Source organism: Coregonus clupeaformis, chromosome 10 (genome assembly GCF_020615455.1).
Source record: "Coregonus clupeaformis isolate EN_2021a chromosome 10, ASM2061545v1, whole genome shotgun sequence".
NCBI lineage: Eukaryota > Metazoa > Chordata > Actinopteri > Salmoniformes > Salmonidae > Coregonus > Coregonus clupeaformis.
Genome location: NC_059201.1, coordinates 20,489,126 through 20,505,504, shown reverse-complemented (window position 1 = coordinate 20,505,504; position 16,379 = coordinate 20,489,126). Strand labels below are relative to the sequence as shown.

The 16,379-nt window shown below is 46.0% G+C and overlaps 2 long non-coding RNA genes across 3 annotated transcripts in view; one reads left to right on the top strand and one right to left on the bottom strand.

The window, feature by feature from the left end:
- LOC121575323 overlaps window positions 1-16,379 on the top strand; it is a 115,159-nt gene that overhangs the window by 72,577 nt on the left and 26,203 nt on the right. The window lies entirely within an intron of this gene.
- LOC121575322 lies at window positions 678-15,144 on the bottom strand. Of its 2 annotated transcripts, none has more exons than XR_006002314.2 (3): window positions 14,571-15,144; window positions 13,141-14,421; window positions 678-2,985 (listed from the first exon to the last, which is right to left on the bottom strand). It is a non-coding gene; the product is annotated as an uncharacterized LOC121575322 (long non-coding RNA). The 2 variants fall into 2 exon arrangements; XR_006002315.2 differs by having other exon boundaries at window positions 13,141-13,222.

The following is a 16,379-nucleotide window of genomic DNA, read 5'->3' as shown; positions in this document are numbered from 1 at the left end:
TCTCCTCACTTGTCCTAACCCTCAATCCGTCTCTCTCTTTTTCACCCCTCCTCTCTTATCACTATATCTCTATCCATCTCTATCAATCTCTATTGGTTCCCATCTCCTAGGCCCAATTAGAGCATTAGAGTAGATGGCTCACTTTAATCTTCATTAGGGAAGAGATGCAAGGGCAATGAGGAGAGGAGGAGAGAGGAGAGGGTGATGAGGAAAGGAGGAGAGAAGAGCGGGTGATGAGGAGAGGAGGAGAGAGGAGAGGGTGATGAGGAGAGGAGGAGAGAGGGTGATGAGGAGGAGAGAGGAGAGGAGAGAGGAGAGGGTGATGAGGAGAGGAGGAGAGAGGAGAGGGTGATGAGGAGAGGAGAGGAGGAGAGAGGAGAGGGTGATGAGGAGAGAGGAGCGGGTGATGAGGAGAGGAGGAGAGAGGAGAGGGTGATGAGGAGAGGGGGAGAGAAGAGCGGGTGATGAGGAGAGGAGGAGAGGGTGATGAGAAGTGCGGGTGATGAGGAGAGGAGGAGAGAGGAGAGGGTGATGAGGAGAGGAGGAGAGAGGAGCAGGTGATGAGGAGAGGAGGAGAGAGGAGCAGGTGATGAGGAGAGGAGGAGAGAAGAGCGGGTGATGAGGAGAGGAGGAGAGGGTGATGAGAAGTGCGGGTGATGAGGAGAGGAGGAGAGAGGAGAGGGTGATGAGGAGAGGAGGAGAGAGGAGCAGGTGATGAGGAGAGGAGGAGAGAGGAGCGGGTGATGAGGAGAGAAATTTAGGTTTTCTTCTTTCTCCTTACCCCGCTATATTTCAGTTTATTTGTCTCTCTTTCTCTCCCCTTCCCTCCCCCACCTTGCAGGTGTACGATAGTGATGTATTGAGAAGAGAGAGAGAGAGAGAGAGACAGAGAGAGAGGGAGAGAGAGAGAGAGAGAGAGAGAGAGAGAGAGAGAGAGAGAGAGAGAGAGAGAGAGAGAGAGAGAGAGAGAGAGAGAGAGAGAGATGAATCTCCTCTGTATGAAACACCCTCTGCCTCACTTGGTCTTCCCATCTTTTCTGACCCGAATCTAATCTGACAGCACTCTTTCTCTCTCCCTCTCCCTTCCTTCATTCGCTCCTGCTATTATAGGAGTCGCGTACTCCCCTCTATTTTTAGCTGTTTGTCCTTGAGTAAGGCTCGGTGAGCATGGATATGATCCATAGAAGACTACACATAGTCATTCAGGTGAAAAACAACCCTCCCACAGATAATAACAACATGTTATTAATTTCAGCTCCTCTTCATTATTCAAGCGAATCCTTTCTTTAACGTGATGGAGGGAGCATTAAACGAGTGTAATGCCGGGATCAGGCTGTGCTTTTCTAAACCTCCTCCTCTTGCCTCAGAGAGTTAGCAACTGTAGCCAATTAGCATGACGGCCAAATATTAGCTCCCTCTTCCATTTCCATCCCTCTCTCATTAACTGTTCTCTCTCTCCCCCTCTCCCTCTCTTTTTCTCTCTCCCTCTCTTTCTCGTTGAAAAGCCTTTCTGTAACATGGTGACTCATAATATCTGCTCATCTCTGTGAAATGGCTTAGCGTTATCCCATTTCACTTTTCTCAATGGTAGAATGGGTAAATACACAATCAACCCTATCGCTTAATCTATTCTTATAAACAAACACACACACACACACACACACACACACACACACACACATACACACAGGCATCCTACCCCTTCAACTGTTGTAAAGCAGCTTTTGTGGTCTTGGCGAGAGGGCTCCCTGAGCGAGAGTCAGAGTGCTGGTGTTAATCTATCGCATATTTCCATCCAAGGCTTAAAACACTAGGCCATGCTCACTGCCCAGAGAACATGTTTCACTGAGAGATAAAGAGCAAGAAAGAGGGATGTGGGCAAACAGATTGAGAGAGGGGAGAAAGGAGAGGGAGACGGGGAGAATGTGAGCGAGAAAGAGGCTTGGTAGCCAGACACAGACAGACATACAGACAGGAAGAGTGAAGGAGAAAGAAAGACAGAGAAGGACAAGAAGAGGTTGAGAGAGAAAGGAGGGAAGATAAAAGGAGAGGAGAGGTAATCTGGCATTATTAGTGTTTTAAGCCTTGGATGGAAATATGCGTGAGGGGATTATCATTGAATGCCAGCCGCTGTCTTTTGACGCTTTATTTCCGTGACACCAGACGTGTGTGTGTGTGTGTGTGTGTGTGTGTGTGTGTGTGTGTGTGTGTGTGTGTGTGTGTGTGTCAGACGTCCAGATTGCTGTTTCCTGCTGGAAAAGGTTAATTACATCTCCACTGGCCAACTGGACGTGCCATGCATAATTACACAAGCTAATGAGACCTGCGTGTGTGTGTTTGCGTGCGTGCGCGCATGTGTGTGTGTAAAGGGCATTCATTCTGCAGCATATGCTTATCTTAACTGGTAGGTGCAGTCCTGCAACTCTCTGTGGTCCAGCTGCAATGAAGTCTCAGTGCACACACAATCACATTCACTACTTTCATCATAAACAGGTGACAGGCGTCCCTACGCCCCACTGGCATTTACAGACCCACACAGGGCTTTAATTAATTAATGTGTGTGTGTGTGTGTTTGTGTGTGTCCTTGGTGTAGGAGATTGTAAAGAACGCTAGTTTTGAGCTTTGACCTCTACCTACACACTCCAGTGAATCTGCTGATTGGACAGCTGCTGCAGGTGGAGGAGAGAGCACCACAGCGTGAAGACTAGAAAAGGATCTGGACTTAGAATGAAGAATGCCCTAGAAATTAGAATGCCATCACAGCCGTGACCACACCAGAGTCTCTGAGAGAATGAAGAGGAGGGTGAAGTCCCTCCAGGCTTCCTTCACACCTCAGTCTCCTGATCCCTCCGTTTCTCCTCCATCTCATCCTGTTCCTCCCTTTTCTGCTTTTTCTTCTTCCTCCGTCTCCGGCAGAAGCCGTGCAGACTGCAAAAACAGGCGAAGGTGAACTGGGGCATGGTCTGACTAAGACACATGTAATAACTGCAGAGAGAATGAGCGAGAGAGAGAAAGAGAGAGAGAAGAGAGAGAGAGGGTATTAAAGTATAATCAGATTTTCATGTCAGTAAATACTGCTAAAGTAGGCAAACTTCTTATCCAGAAGGCAAAAGAACACTCCAGAAATGATCAAACATTGAAGCTAAATTGAAACTTTTCAAGGGGATGTTGAGGCGTGAGAAGTTTAGAACATTTGAGGTTAATAGATTCCTGATCTTTTGTGTGGGAAACTTAATGGAGAGAAAGTTACTGTGCTAATCGATATCTCAGCTCATAACTATGCCAAAACACACACACACACACACACACACACACACACACTGCATTGAGGATTAGATCAACATTTTATCTATCTCTGCCACTCAAGCAGGAGGAAAGCTAATTTCTTATCAGACTCTCCCTACGGCATTACAGGACGAAACCGACTAGTATCATGAGTTATTACGCCTGAAATAATGTATTACGACAGATTACTGTCCAGCTGAGGCAAAAAGAACACTCACTGTGATATACAAGTGATATGCAGCACACACACAGTCTCTCTATTTGACAATTGAGGGGCAATCTTTGGTATGTCAGAAAATACAGTTGTCAGTAGCCCACAGATATGGCTGGCTGGAGAATACTTTAACACACCTTTGTGGTAATTTGAATTGTCGGAATCCTCTTACTCTCCCATATGGACTAACAGTTACAGTAGGGGTTTTGGCCGGTTAGAGAAAGTACCACGTTAACAGATCTTCCTCTCTGCCATTAGCCAATCACATGCTACTGTGAGATTAAGAGACAGGTGGTACAACTGAGAGCTTCATTAGATACCAACCTGAGTCAGCATGAACAAGTGTCCACTAGGGAGTGTGTGTGTGTGTGTGTTGTTTGTTTGTGTGTGTTCTAAGAAAGTGTTGCTCTGTTCAACCTGTCTCATACTGGGGCAATTAACTCTGAGCCAGAGCTAGGGTGCCTACAGAAGACACCTCAGGGCACACACTCTGTGTGTGAATGAATGAATTACATTTTATTTTCGTGTCAAATCACCAGTTGACAACCCATCCCTTACGGGATTAATTGACACATAAACAAACATTACAATAATTCACTGTGATAATTCTGTGATAATTCTTCCGGTATTCTGTGCACTGCGCACCGCATAAAGAGTGAAAAATAAATCAATACATAATAGTAAATAAGGTTATCCAACAATAATCATAACCCTAGAGCAGTAAAAATAATACAAATAAATACAAATAAATATGTATGTATGTATGCATATTTTTTACTGCTCTAGGGATATAATTATTGTTTGGATAACCTTATTTACTGTTATGTATTGATTTTTATCTTACACTTTTTCACTCTTTATGCGATGCGCACTGCAGAGAACACCGGAAGAACAATGATCACAGAATTATCACAGTGAATAATTGTAATGTTTGTTTATGTGTCAATTAATCCCATAAGGGATGGGTTGCTAACTGGCGATTTGACACGAAAATAAAATGTAGTTCATTCAGTCATTTACATTTCATTCATACAGATAAATAAATAGAGAAAAATGAAATGAAAGGCGTTTGGACCCAGTCTGACACAAAGAGAAGATTCCAGTGTGTGTTGAGTTATGCTGCAGATTAGTTACAACCTCTCCTTCCTCAAGCCCTGACAACCTCACCCCATTGCTCTCCTCCTCTCCTTCTCTCCCCTTTCGTAAGCAGATGTTCCACTTCGTACCCGATGGCTTTAGTCCCGTCAGTGTGAATGTGTGTGTGTGTTAGTGTGTGTGACATAGCAGAGGTTCCACTCTGTACCCAATGGCTTTGGACCCAATGTGACAGTAGAGAAAATCACATAGGAATAGAAAGCCATAGAAAACAGCAGCGAGTTAGTCACAGAGACACCCACCTCCCCAACCCCCATATAGACGTGTGACTGTATTTTTGTTTTAGTGTCTGAGTACTTGTGAGCATCCTCTCCTCTCAACCTTAGCGTTTGTGTCTATATAAATGTGTGTGTGTAGCGTTCTCACTCTCTCTGACAGCAGGGAGTTACAGTAATACTGGAACACCAGTCTATCACATCCACCACTCTCTTCCACTCTGTCAACTCCAATGCTCTTCATCTCAATCACTAGCCTTACTGCTGTATCTAATGCTCCATCTTTATTCTGACCATACAATAAATTTGTACATGAAGCCCTCTGCTATGGCCACTCTTTAATCTTCAACTCCATTTTAGCTCTGACATCATGATATAATCCTGCAAATACATTATACCTATCTCTTCTTCTTCACTCTCTCCTTTCCTCTCCTCCAACCCTTCTCCTCTTATCCACTTGCCAATGTATAGTCCCAGTCGGTATTAAATAGAACGTTGCGGCCCTGCCCGCCTGTGGGGAAAACAACCCAATGGTTACCATGGTTACCCAATTGGCTCACAGCAAACACTTGACCTTTTTCAAACGCAATTGTCTTGTTGTCTTCTTCTTTTAGTCAATTACAAAACTACATTTTAAGAAAAGTACAACATGTCTAAAGATTACTTTTCAACCTTGCCTGCTCCCAAGCATTCTCACTAGTTAGAAAACTGTAATATTGTAGGGCTTCCCTCATGCCCCTTTTCATGACGGTGCTAAAGTTAGCCACGTGAGTGAGTACTAGCTAGCTACCAACCAGAACATTAAGCTAGCCAAGACCAACAACACAAACGAACAGACTGTAAAGCTACAGGTAGTGAGTGTAGCTACAAACTGACTATACTAAAGGAGTTAAATGTCTTACCTGTGATGAAATGTTTTCCACACACATAGCCTACTTGGACACCGGGTCCCCACAATTTCCCACTCTTCCACACCGAATAGCCTGAAGCCACAGGGCTCTTCTCTCAGGCTTTATTTCCCTACGTGGGAACATTGCGAACCGTAGGTCGGGATTTTGGACCTGGTTGCATATACATTGAACAAAGCAAAGCAGCCTTTCGGCATATTTTGTTATTTCTGTATAACAAAAGATTGACAACGAAGTTGGCTCTTTTATAATGGAGGTCAGTGGGAAATAATGTTTGTTTTCCCCAATTTGTTGGGGTGGTCGAGGGGAATTCCTTCTTATGACATGAATAGCGCCTCAGAGTATCCCCCTGTCCTCTCCTGCACTCTATCCTCTCATCTTCTCACTGTGTGAGTCATTGTCTTCTCCTTCCATCTTGTTTAGAGAGAGGTCATTATTGCTGCTATGTTACAGGCGAGGCAGAAGATGACACTCTACAATATTAACTGGTTGAATAAGTACGAGTCAACAATCAGAGGCCTAGGAGAGGTAACACCACACACAAATGCACGCACACTATAAACATAGTCTGGTTATTCACTCTGAAGGTTGATCCCACAGAACAAGGAGCTGTTTTGTAGTGTAAGAGCTCCTAGAGTTTCAGAGGGATAGATGGGATAGATGAAGTAGAGGGGAGGGAGGAGGGACAGAGAGAGGGATAGAGGAATTAGAGAGACGAGAGGAGGGACAGAGAGAGGGATAGAGGAATTAGAGAGACGAGAGGAGGGACAGAGAGAGGGATAGAGGAATTAGAGAGACGAGAGGAGGGACAGAGAGAGGGATAGAGGAATTAGAGAGACGAGAGGAGGGACAGAGAGAGGGATAGAAGGAAGACCTGAAATATAATTACCTAAAACTGAAAGGGGTTAAGAGAGAGAGACTGAGAGAGAAGAGGGATGATGGAAGTTGAGAATGAGAGAGGGAAAGAAAGTGAGACAGAAACAGATAGTAAAAGGAGAGGGAAAGGAAGAGAGCTATAATCAAAGAATGCGTTTGTGGTGGGAACAGGTTTGAATTGCGTAGACCATTTATGTGTGTGTGTGTGTGTGTGTGTGTGTGTGCGTGTGCGTGTGCACATGCGTGTGTGTGAGTGCTGATAAGTCGAGGTCTTGGCTTTGAGTGACATAATCCTAAAGCTGATCCCTATGGTCAACAGCCAGGCAAGTTTATCGGAATACGGAAAGCGTATTAGCTTATTCTACATTATTTACAGTAAACACACGCACACAGATATAATCCAGACTCTGCTGCCTGAGTCCACTCCACACGCATGACAGCAGTGATAAGTGTGTGTGTCTGTTTCTGCGTGTGTGTGTGTCATTATTAGTAACTATTTCCAGACCCCGCTCTGACATTCAGAATTGGATTGATTACATTGGTCCAGCCTGTGTCAATGCCCGCTTCCATATACAACAAAACAAACAAGAAAAGGAGGCTGTCCAGACAGGTCGAACCTCTCCGCCCCCCTTTCTTTCATCCCTCTATCTCTCCATCCCTCCATCCCTCCATCCCTCCCTTCCTCGGTTCAGAAATCTACTCCTTTTCTGCGGAGGGAGGAGAGAAGCAAGAGGTGCCCTGGCTGCAGTGATAACAGAGCTGTGAGTGATGTAAAGACCTCTAGATAAGACACCTAACGATCTTCGCCCCCGGAGAAAGAAGAGGCAGGTGAAGGGAGGGGGAGAAGGGAGAAGAAAGGGACCGTTCCCTTGTTGAAGCCACTCCTCCTTGCAGAGAGACAATGCTGTCCCTGTGTTCCCCTAAGCCAATGACATCCTATGATCTACCATTAGTTATGAATACAATAAGTTATATTGGCTGCGCCATAGACAGTATGGGTTGTGCCGTCATCAATTCTAGATGAAAAGAGACGATATGGCCATTCTTCTTCTAATGACATGAGTTAAGACAATCCTCTGAACAGAACCTTAAGCATCTTGGTATAACTCACTACTCTATGATAAAACTACAACAGAACAATACGCATCTTGGTATAACTCACAACTATGATACAACTACAACAGAACAACAAGCATCTTGGTATAACTCACAACTATGATAAAACTACAACAGAATTTCAAAGACAGAAACACATAGAAAAGAGGGAGGAGGGAGAGGAAAGGAAAGGGAGATAGAGGGTAAGTTGGGAGAGAGAATAGGAGACGGAAAGAGGATAGATAGGTAGGAAGAGGGGAGGGAGAGCAGAGGAGTGAGACGTATAGAGAGAAGTGAACATATCTATTTCACTGCTTTCCCTACTCGCTGTCTCAGCCACTCAAAGCATTACAACACACCACAGATTTAGATTTAGCAAAAATTATAATTCACCCATAGCATGATGTCTTCTGCACACTAAATCTACCATAAGATTCATACTCAAAGCCCCACATTCCATAAGCCAATCAGTCAATGCAACTGACAATACCCATATAACAGACCACACCCTCTCCTCTACCTCTCCATATCTCATGCTGTACTCACCCATCTTCTCCATGTTCTTCTACAGGAGATGATAAAGGAAGTCTTGTGAATGTCTGAGAGTTTGCATTCCCATTCCTCCATGAACCTATGTTCCTTTTGTTAAGACGACTCAAGAAAACATAAATGTGTCTCCATTTCTGATATCTACTACACGGAACCCTCCATGTGTATGCACCTGTTTTGCTCTCTTTCCCTCCCTCCCTCTCTCTCCCTTTCTCAATATCTTTACTTTTTTCTCCCGCCCCCTCTCTTCTCACACACAGTGCTCTCTGTGTATTAGCCACAGGTAAGTCAACAGCCCCCCTCCTCCCCTTCTCCTGGTCAGATAAAGCAGAGGGCCAGGAACAAGGAAACAGTTTCAGTTGTTCAAACACAAAAGACAGAAAGAGAGAGAGGGAGGGGGAGGTAAAGATCTAGAGAGGGATATAGAGGAAAGAGAGGAATAGATAAGGAAGTAGCGACGTAGAGAGGCGGTATAGAGTAGGATAAAGAGAGAGGGAGAAAAGTATTATAGGACAGGCTTTCAGGATGAGGTATTTCAGGTATGTGCATGTGAGAGTGTATGTGTGGATTGGGGGCACAGGGTTGCTTGGGCGATGGGGGGAGAGAGGGGGTTGTCAGGTATTACTGTGTGTCCGAGTCTCTCTCTCTCACGGCTCACTGTCTCTCAGCCCTGCTAACAAAGACCCCATTCACACAACCACACAGGGGCTTTCTCTCTCTCTACTAGACACACACATGCACACGCACACACAAACACATACACGCATGCACCCTCCTGCACTCAGTGACCATTTAACTGCCCCCTATATACACCATAGACTGGCTCAACTCTTCCCTCTTGTGGGTAGAGGATAGAAACACAGAGAACAAGAGCTGTTCTACCCTCAATTACAGAGGATTAAGCACACACTATCAAAGAGTATCACAGAGTATTACAGGGGGCCTTAGAGCAGATATAAGCTGTCTCACCCTGTCTAACCATGTACAATACAATTTATAGCTGGTAGGATACTGCATATGATGCTGAATATAGGCTGATACCAGTGATGACTGGGGGGCTATAAATCAACCCAACCCTTTCTCTCTGAGTGAGTCTCCTTCACTCAGCTCAACTCCCAGACACACAGCCACAGACGAAAGGGCAGGAACGAAGAGAGGAATGTGTAAAAAGAAAGAGAGAGAACCAGTAGCAGAGCTAAGTATCGGCTGGAGGGATTACCTGAGTCTGGGAAGAGAGAGAAAGAGAGAAAGGTCACAGTAATCTCAGAAAGGGAGGGGAGAGAGGAAGGAGGGGAAGACAGGGAGGGAGGAGCCTGGGAAAAGAAAATGACTATTGAATGAGGAATTGGTGTCAGCTCAGCATAGATCTCTTCAAGCAGGCAAGAAAAGAGAGAATAGGAGAGCAGGGGAGCTAGACCGAGGGAGAGAAAGAGAGAGAGAGGGCAGCCTGCCCCAGATAGCTCTCTCTAAGCTGCTCACAAAGTAGACGTGGCAATGGGCAATGCAGAACGAGAGAGGAGAGGAGAGGAGAGGAGAGGAGAGGAGAGGAGAGGAGAGGAGAGGAGAGGAGAGGAGAGGAGAGGGACAGAATGAGAAGAAAGAGGGATAGAAATGCTGGCTAGAGAAAGGATTAGTGAACAAAGGATGTCGACGGGTAGCCCCTGACCCCTTACACACGCACGCACACATGCCATACTGTTCGGATCATTAGACCACCTCCTGATAGAAGATTCCTCTTCCTCTTCCAAATGGCCTTTAACTGACCTGATGTTTAATTAATCTAACACATCATTCTGCTGCTGGAACTGACCTGCTCTGCACCCCAAATGAGGACTTAAGGAGAGAGGGATGGAGATGGATAGAGAGAGAAAGAGGTTGAGAGGGATGATGAAATAGCTAGCTAGGGAGGGAGGGAGAGGAGCGAACACACTTGCAGAGTGAGGAGGAGGAGAGACTTTAAAAAGCTCACTGCTAATCAGGGCATCCTCCCTCTCAATCTCTCACAGCAACTCTGTCCACGCAATCACACACCTACTACCACAAACACACACACACATGCACACCCGCGCGCGCACACACACACACAGCCCTGACCTACACTGGCCCACGCAGCTTTTTGGTATTCGGCTGACCTGATTGGCTGATGACAGCTCATTAATCTTGATGCTGCACCTGCAGAGGGGCTAGGAGCCACCTCAAATCTCATCCCAGTGTATGTGTGTGTGTGGGTGTGTATTTGTGCGTGCGTGTGTGTATATTTCGTCCTGCTAAACCAGCTTTATCCATGACAACACCGCCCTTGCAACATATTACGCAGTCTCTCACCTGGGGGTAGATGGAGGAGGAGGAGAAGGAGGAGGGGAGGAGGTAGGGAAGACGATCGACTGATTTAATGTTTTATTGACTCAGTGTTACTGCACTATATTGTAATTGGCAGAGCTGAAATGATTACTGTGTGTGTGTGTATGTGTGTGTGTGTGTGTCTGCAACAAGATCTCACGGTTTGACCAATTTGATTTCAGATTCGGATGTTTGTCCACGTTTCTCTAAACATCGAAGTTTTTAACATTTTTTAGGTGTTTTGGAAAACCTGGGTTGCTCCTCGCGGGTGCTTTAGGCATTCATTACGAATGGTTAAGGAAAAATGGAAGGTTTGGGTAGGGTTAAAACAAAAACAACTCCACAATCAAGTTTAGGCATTCATTCCGAATGGTTAAGTTAAGGGTTAAGATTTGGAATAGGGTAAAAAAATAAAAATGAAAATGAGAGCCTATCACTGGGATTGAACGCGCTAGCCTCGGAGCTCAAGCTCACGGTTTACACCACCCCCGTCCACAACACCCTAACAAAACCCAAGCCTTCTTGATGGTAATAGTGCTCACCGTTGCCCCTAGTGGCCGGTTATGAAGGCATCTCCCGACATCCTGGGGACCTGGACGAACGTCGGATTTAGAAGTGGATCTTGATGTTTGTGTGTGTCTGTGCGTGTAAGATGTTGCAAAAATCAATAGTGATCAGATAGAGAGAATAACTAAACACAGACGGTGAGTAGAGCTGTACAATGCCAGAGATTTCTCTCCCCTTTCTTCCTTCTCTTTACCTGGCTGCAGTGATAGAGAGAGAAATTGTGTGAATTAATGGATTTTCCTCTGGTCCCCGTTCTCTCCCTCTCTGCTCACTCCCTGGCTGCGGTGAAAGACAGAAAGAAGGGAAGAGCATGTGAACGGATGAGTTTTGGTTTGACTTCACTCACGCACACCCTGAAGAACACTCACTGGCCTTTACAGTGGAGGATTCACTGGGTGGGAGTTTAAGCCGAGGGTCGCGTGTTCAATCCCAGTGCTATGCACTTGTTTTTTGGTTTTGGTTTTAAGTCTTTTCCAAACTTTAACCCTTAACTTAACCATTTGGAATGAATGCCTAAACTTACATTTAACCCTATCCCTAATCGTAACCATTTGGAATGAATGCCTAAACTTAAGTTTTAGTTACACTTTTGTGGAGTTTGACTGACACCTAAGATACGGCACCACATGGCGAAATTAAAATGTCAAGCCATGGTGTAATTCTGCAGTTGGTATTTTATTTGGAGATTGGGTTGCAGCCTCCCTCCTCCTCTGTTTCTTTCCTTTTTTCTCTCTTAACTCCATCTTTTCTCTTTCATCTTTTTCTTGCTTTCCCACTTCACTTCCCTTCCTCCTGTTCTTCCTCCTCCTGTCTCCTTTTTCACTACACTCCTTTGTCGTTATCCCATTTAGTTGTAACAAACAGGTGTTTGTTTGGATCTGGCCTTCACTGCTTCTCCTAATCTCTCCCCCTCTTTCTCTACCTTTATCCCCAGCCCACAATGGTTCATCTGTGGTTGTAAAACTGAACCAGAGTCAGACGGTAAAACTCCTGTTCTAATCCTCATCTCAATCCTAGTTTTGATTTCAGATCTCATCCTGATCTCAGATGGACTACAGGAGCAGGCTCTCACTGAGCTCCTGAAAACACTAGGATATCTCAAACAGAAAATGTAAACTTGTAAAACATATTCTGTCTGAATGATTCAAGCACAAAATGAACAATCAAATATGATATTGTGCAGCAGCAGCTGAGCTGCAACGTGTTTGTCTGTGTGTGTGTGTGTGTGCGTGTGTGCGTGTGTGTGTGTGTATGTGTGTGTTGCAGGATTGCAAGTGTTATGGGGGTAGTTTGAGCACTAGCCCTCTGCTCAGTCCTGATTTAGAATTAGATCTATTTCTGTTCACCCCTGGGAAATACTTAAATCTGCCATGGAATGCGGTGTGTGTGTGTGTGTGTGTATCTACAAGCTTAATGTGAAATAGCAGGCAATGAGGCTGAAGCCATGGTCAGTAATTCATAACCAGAGCACGTATAGTCCCAGACAGTCTCACCCTGTGGCTCCATAAACACACATTCACACAAACACTCACATAAACACACACACACGCATTGGCACGTACACACACATTGGCACATACAAAAACATTGGCACATGCACACACACACACACACACACACACACACACTAGGGACCCGGGTGATCCTTGAGATATCAGAATATCCAGTCAACCATAGTCATATCTCGTACTCCACATACCATTCCATGGGGAATATAGAAAAGTGCCACAATGAACCCCTTTGACACACTCCTTTTACTGATACTACACACAGACACACAAAAACACACACAAGCACACAGACACACACACAAAAACACTCCGACACACAAAAGAAAACACCCAGACATACACACACACGCTCACACACAAACACAGCCCTCAGGTGACACCAAACAGAGGAGGATTTGGTATGGGTAAGGTAGGTGCGTACTCACCTCAGGCTCCCCCTGTGCTCCGCGGCTCCACTGCAGAATGGGTTGGTTCCCCCGTACACACACTCACACTAACACACTCCGGCTATGTGTGTGAAGACAATGACACCGGGCAAGTGAGGGAGCAGCAGGCGAAGAGAGAAGAAGAAGGGAGGTGTGAGGAGGGGGGGTGGGAAGGCAAAGGAGTGTGAGAGAGTGATAGAGACAGAAAGCGGGAAGGAGAGAGAGAGAGAGAGAGAGAGAGAGATGGATAAGGGATCAACTGAAAGACCAATCAATGTAAGAATCAGGAAGCGTCTGTGTAGAAGAGATATGGTGTTCTTAGAGCCTATATGGAGAGATGGAGTAGAGGAGAGATGGAGAGATGGAGAGGAGGAGAGTGAAGAGGGCAGAGAGGGGAAAAAATAAATGGGTGCTAAAAAAAAAGAATCCTGAAAAAAAAGGGTCCCAGACGAAGCCAGGTTTCTTTCATTCTGTTCTTTTGTGTCTGTGTATGAGTGTGTGTGTGTGTGTGTAGTTGGCACTTTGCCCTAAGAGAGAGACAGACCAAAAAGCAAAGAGGTTGGGGGGGGCTGACTGTATGAGAGTGTGTTTGTTCATCCGTTCACTCCTATCTTGTGCATTCTTCTCAGTCTGGGTGACTCGCTGATGTTGTGAAGGGACCGATGTCTTTTCTCCTCATCTCTCCTCGTCTCTCCTCTTCTCTCCTCTTCTCTGTCTTGTCGTTTATTTGCTCACTCTGTCCATCCACATCACTGGTTGGGCGTATTTTCTTCCCTCACACCCCTCCTCAGGGAAATACTTATATGTACCGGATTAGTGCTCTACTGTACTACCTTTTCTCTCACTCCCTCTTTCATTCTCTCATTTTTCTGTCATGCACGTCCAGTTCACACCGGAATCATCTAGTGTGGTACACCCCCTCCCAAAGCCCCTAGGGATAAGTCAGAGATTCCACACACACTCATCCACACGCACCTGAGCACACACTCACACACAACCCGGTGTGTGAAGGATTGGGAGATCTCACTCCTCTGGCTCAGGCACAGAAAAGCCAACTTCCACTCCCAATTATGCTGCTCTCAAAAGTTGCCGGAGAGAGAGAAGGAGGGAGAGAGAGAAGGAGGGAGAGAGGGAAGGAAGGAGAGAAAGTCCCTTTGAGTGTCTGCACGGAGGGGAATTAATTAAAATGAAAAGGAAGAGAGAGAGAGTCTCTCTCGTTCCTCTGCTGGAGTCCTGAGAATACTCCACAATTAGCCAGAGTCCCAAACACAGCCTGCAGGGCTGGGGAGGGAGAGAGGGAAGGAGGGAAAAGAGATAGAGAAAGAGAAAGAGAAAGAGAGGGAGAGAGATTAAACCGAAATGGAAAATGCCAAAGGGACATTTAGAAGCAGAAGTTGTTAGGAAATGATTTGAGTTTTTTATATATATACCCGTCAGGCGAACTGGCTGTCCGGAGTGCAATTAGTTTCTTCTCTCTTCTCTCTTCGTCTTTTTATTTTCTCCTCCGCTCCTCCCTCTGTCCGTGGGGCTCTGGATAATCCATCGAGGAAACGGGAGTCTGGAGTGTCTTGAATGGACAGAGCTCACTCTTCATCTCTTTCTCCTCTCTTGTTCCTCTCCTCTACCTCTTCCAGCTTGTTGGCCGATCATTTTCTTCACCATGGTGGTGACACAGAGCATGTGGGTTAGAAGGGTGTGGGGGCTGGAGAGAAAGAAAGAGGGAAAGATGGTTGGACAGAGGTGTAGGTAGTGATGACAATGGGAGAAAGAGGAGGGATGGAGGCAGGTGGAAGGGATGAGGAGCAGCAGTCTGTGTGTGTGGGGGGGTCCTTTCCCACACACCTCCACCACCCCATCACTGAAGCAGAGGAGGAGAAAGAGAAAGGAGGGATGGATGGATGGAGTGGTGGTGAATCAGCCGACTGCCTCGTTCCTTTTCTCTCCACTCTCCTCCCTCTCTCCACTCTCCTCCTGCTCTCCGCTCTCCTCCCTCTCTCCACTCTCCTCCTGCTCTCCGCTCTCCTCCCTCTCTCCACTCTCCTCCTGCTCTCCGCTCTCCTCCCTCTCTCCACTCTCCTCCCGCTTTCCGCTCTCCTCCCTCTCTCTACTCTCCTCCCTCTCTCCGCTCCACCCGCTCTCTGCTGTACTCTCTCTCTCCACTCTCCTCCCTCTCTCTGCTCTCCTCCCTCTCTCTGCTCTACTCCCTCTCTCCACTCTCCTCCCTCTCTGCTCTCACCCTTTCTCCACTCTACTCCCTCTCTCTGCTTGCTCTGCCCTCAAAGAACAGAAACGTCTCATATTCACAGAATACTCCCTCCTTCCCTGACACACACACACACACACATACACACACAGACACACACTCAGTTCATTAACATTCACTGGTTCTCACTGTGACACGCTTGGCTAACCCACTCTCAGAGACGGGGCTGAGTAAGGAGTAGAATTTTAATAGAGGGAGGTGAGAATGAGGGAGGGAAATAGGTTGGGAGGGAGGGAAAGAGGAAGGGAGGGAGAGGAAAGTACTGAGGGAGTGAAAAGAGAAGGATAGGGAGAGAAGAGGGAGAGAGAGTGAAAGAAGGGTGTAGGGAGTAAGAGGAGGGGGGTATATCAGACTAGCAGGTGTCCTCTGTCTGATCCTGTCAGTGAATAGACTGTCCTTCTATACTGGTTTGCATTGTTCTGTGTGTGTGTGTGTGTGTGTGTGTGTGTGTGTGTGTGTGTGTGTGTGTGTGTGTGTGTGTGTGTGTGTGTGCGCGTGCGTGTGTCGTTCTAAGCTGGACTCATGAGGATAGCTAGGTACTGAGCTGAATGGCAGATGGGAAAGAAAAACATTTTTTCCCCCTAAATATTCATAATCTCATTTGTCTCAAGAGAACCCAATACCAGTAGGTTTGGTGTTGTCTCACCTTTTCCTCACTAACACTTTCTGATTGAATTCACATTGTCTCCAGGTTTCACAGGCTATTATAACTTCAATCTCATAGGTTTCTTTACTCACTGATATAATTACATTACCTCTGAAACACAAAGAAACTGTAGTTGTTCTTGATAATAATAACCATTCTATTTCATGATGTTTGTCATCGTCTCTGTGGTTATGAACAACTCTCTTGTGTGTGTGTGTGTGTGTGTGTGTGTGTGTGTGTGTGTGTGAACGGCTTTTCTTAAATGTCAGGTAGAGCACAGGCGTCACCATCCCTCCCCCACACCTCCGGAAGCTCAAGGGTAATATTGTT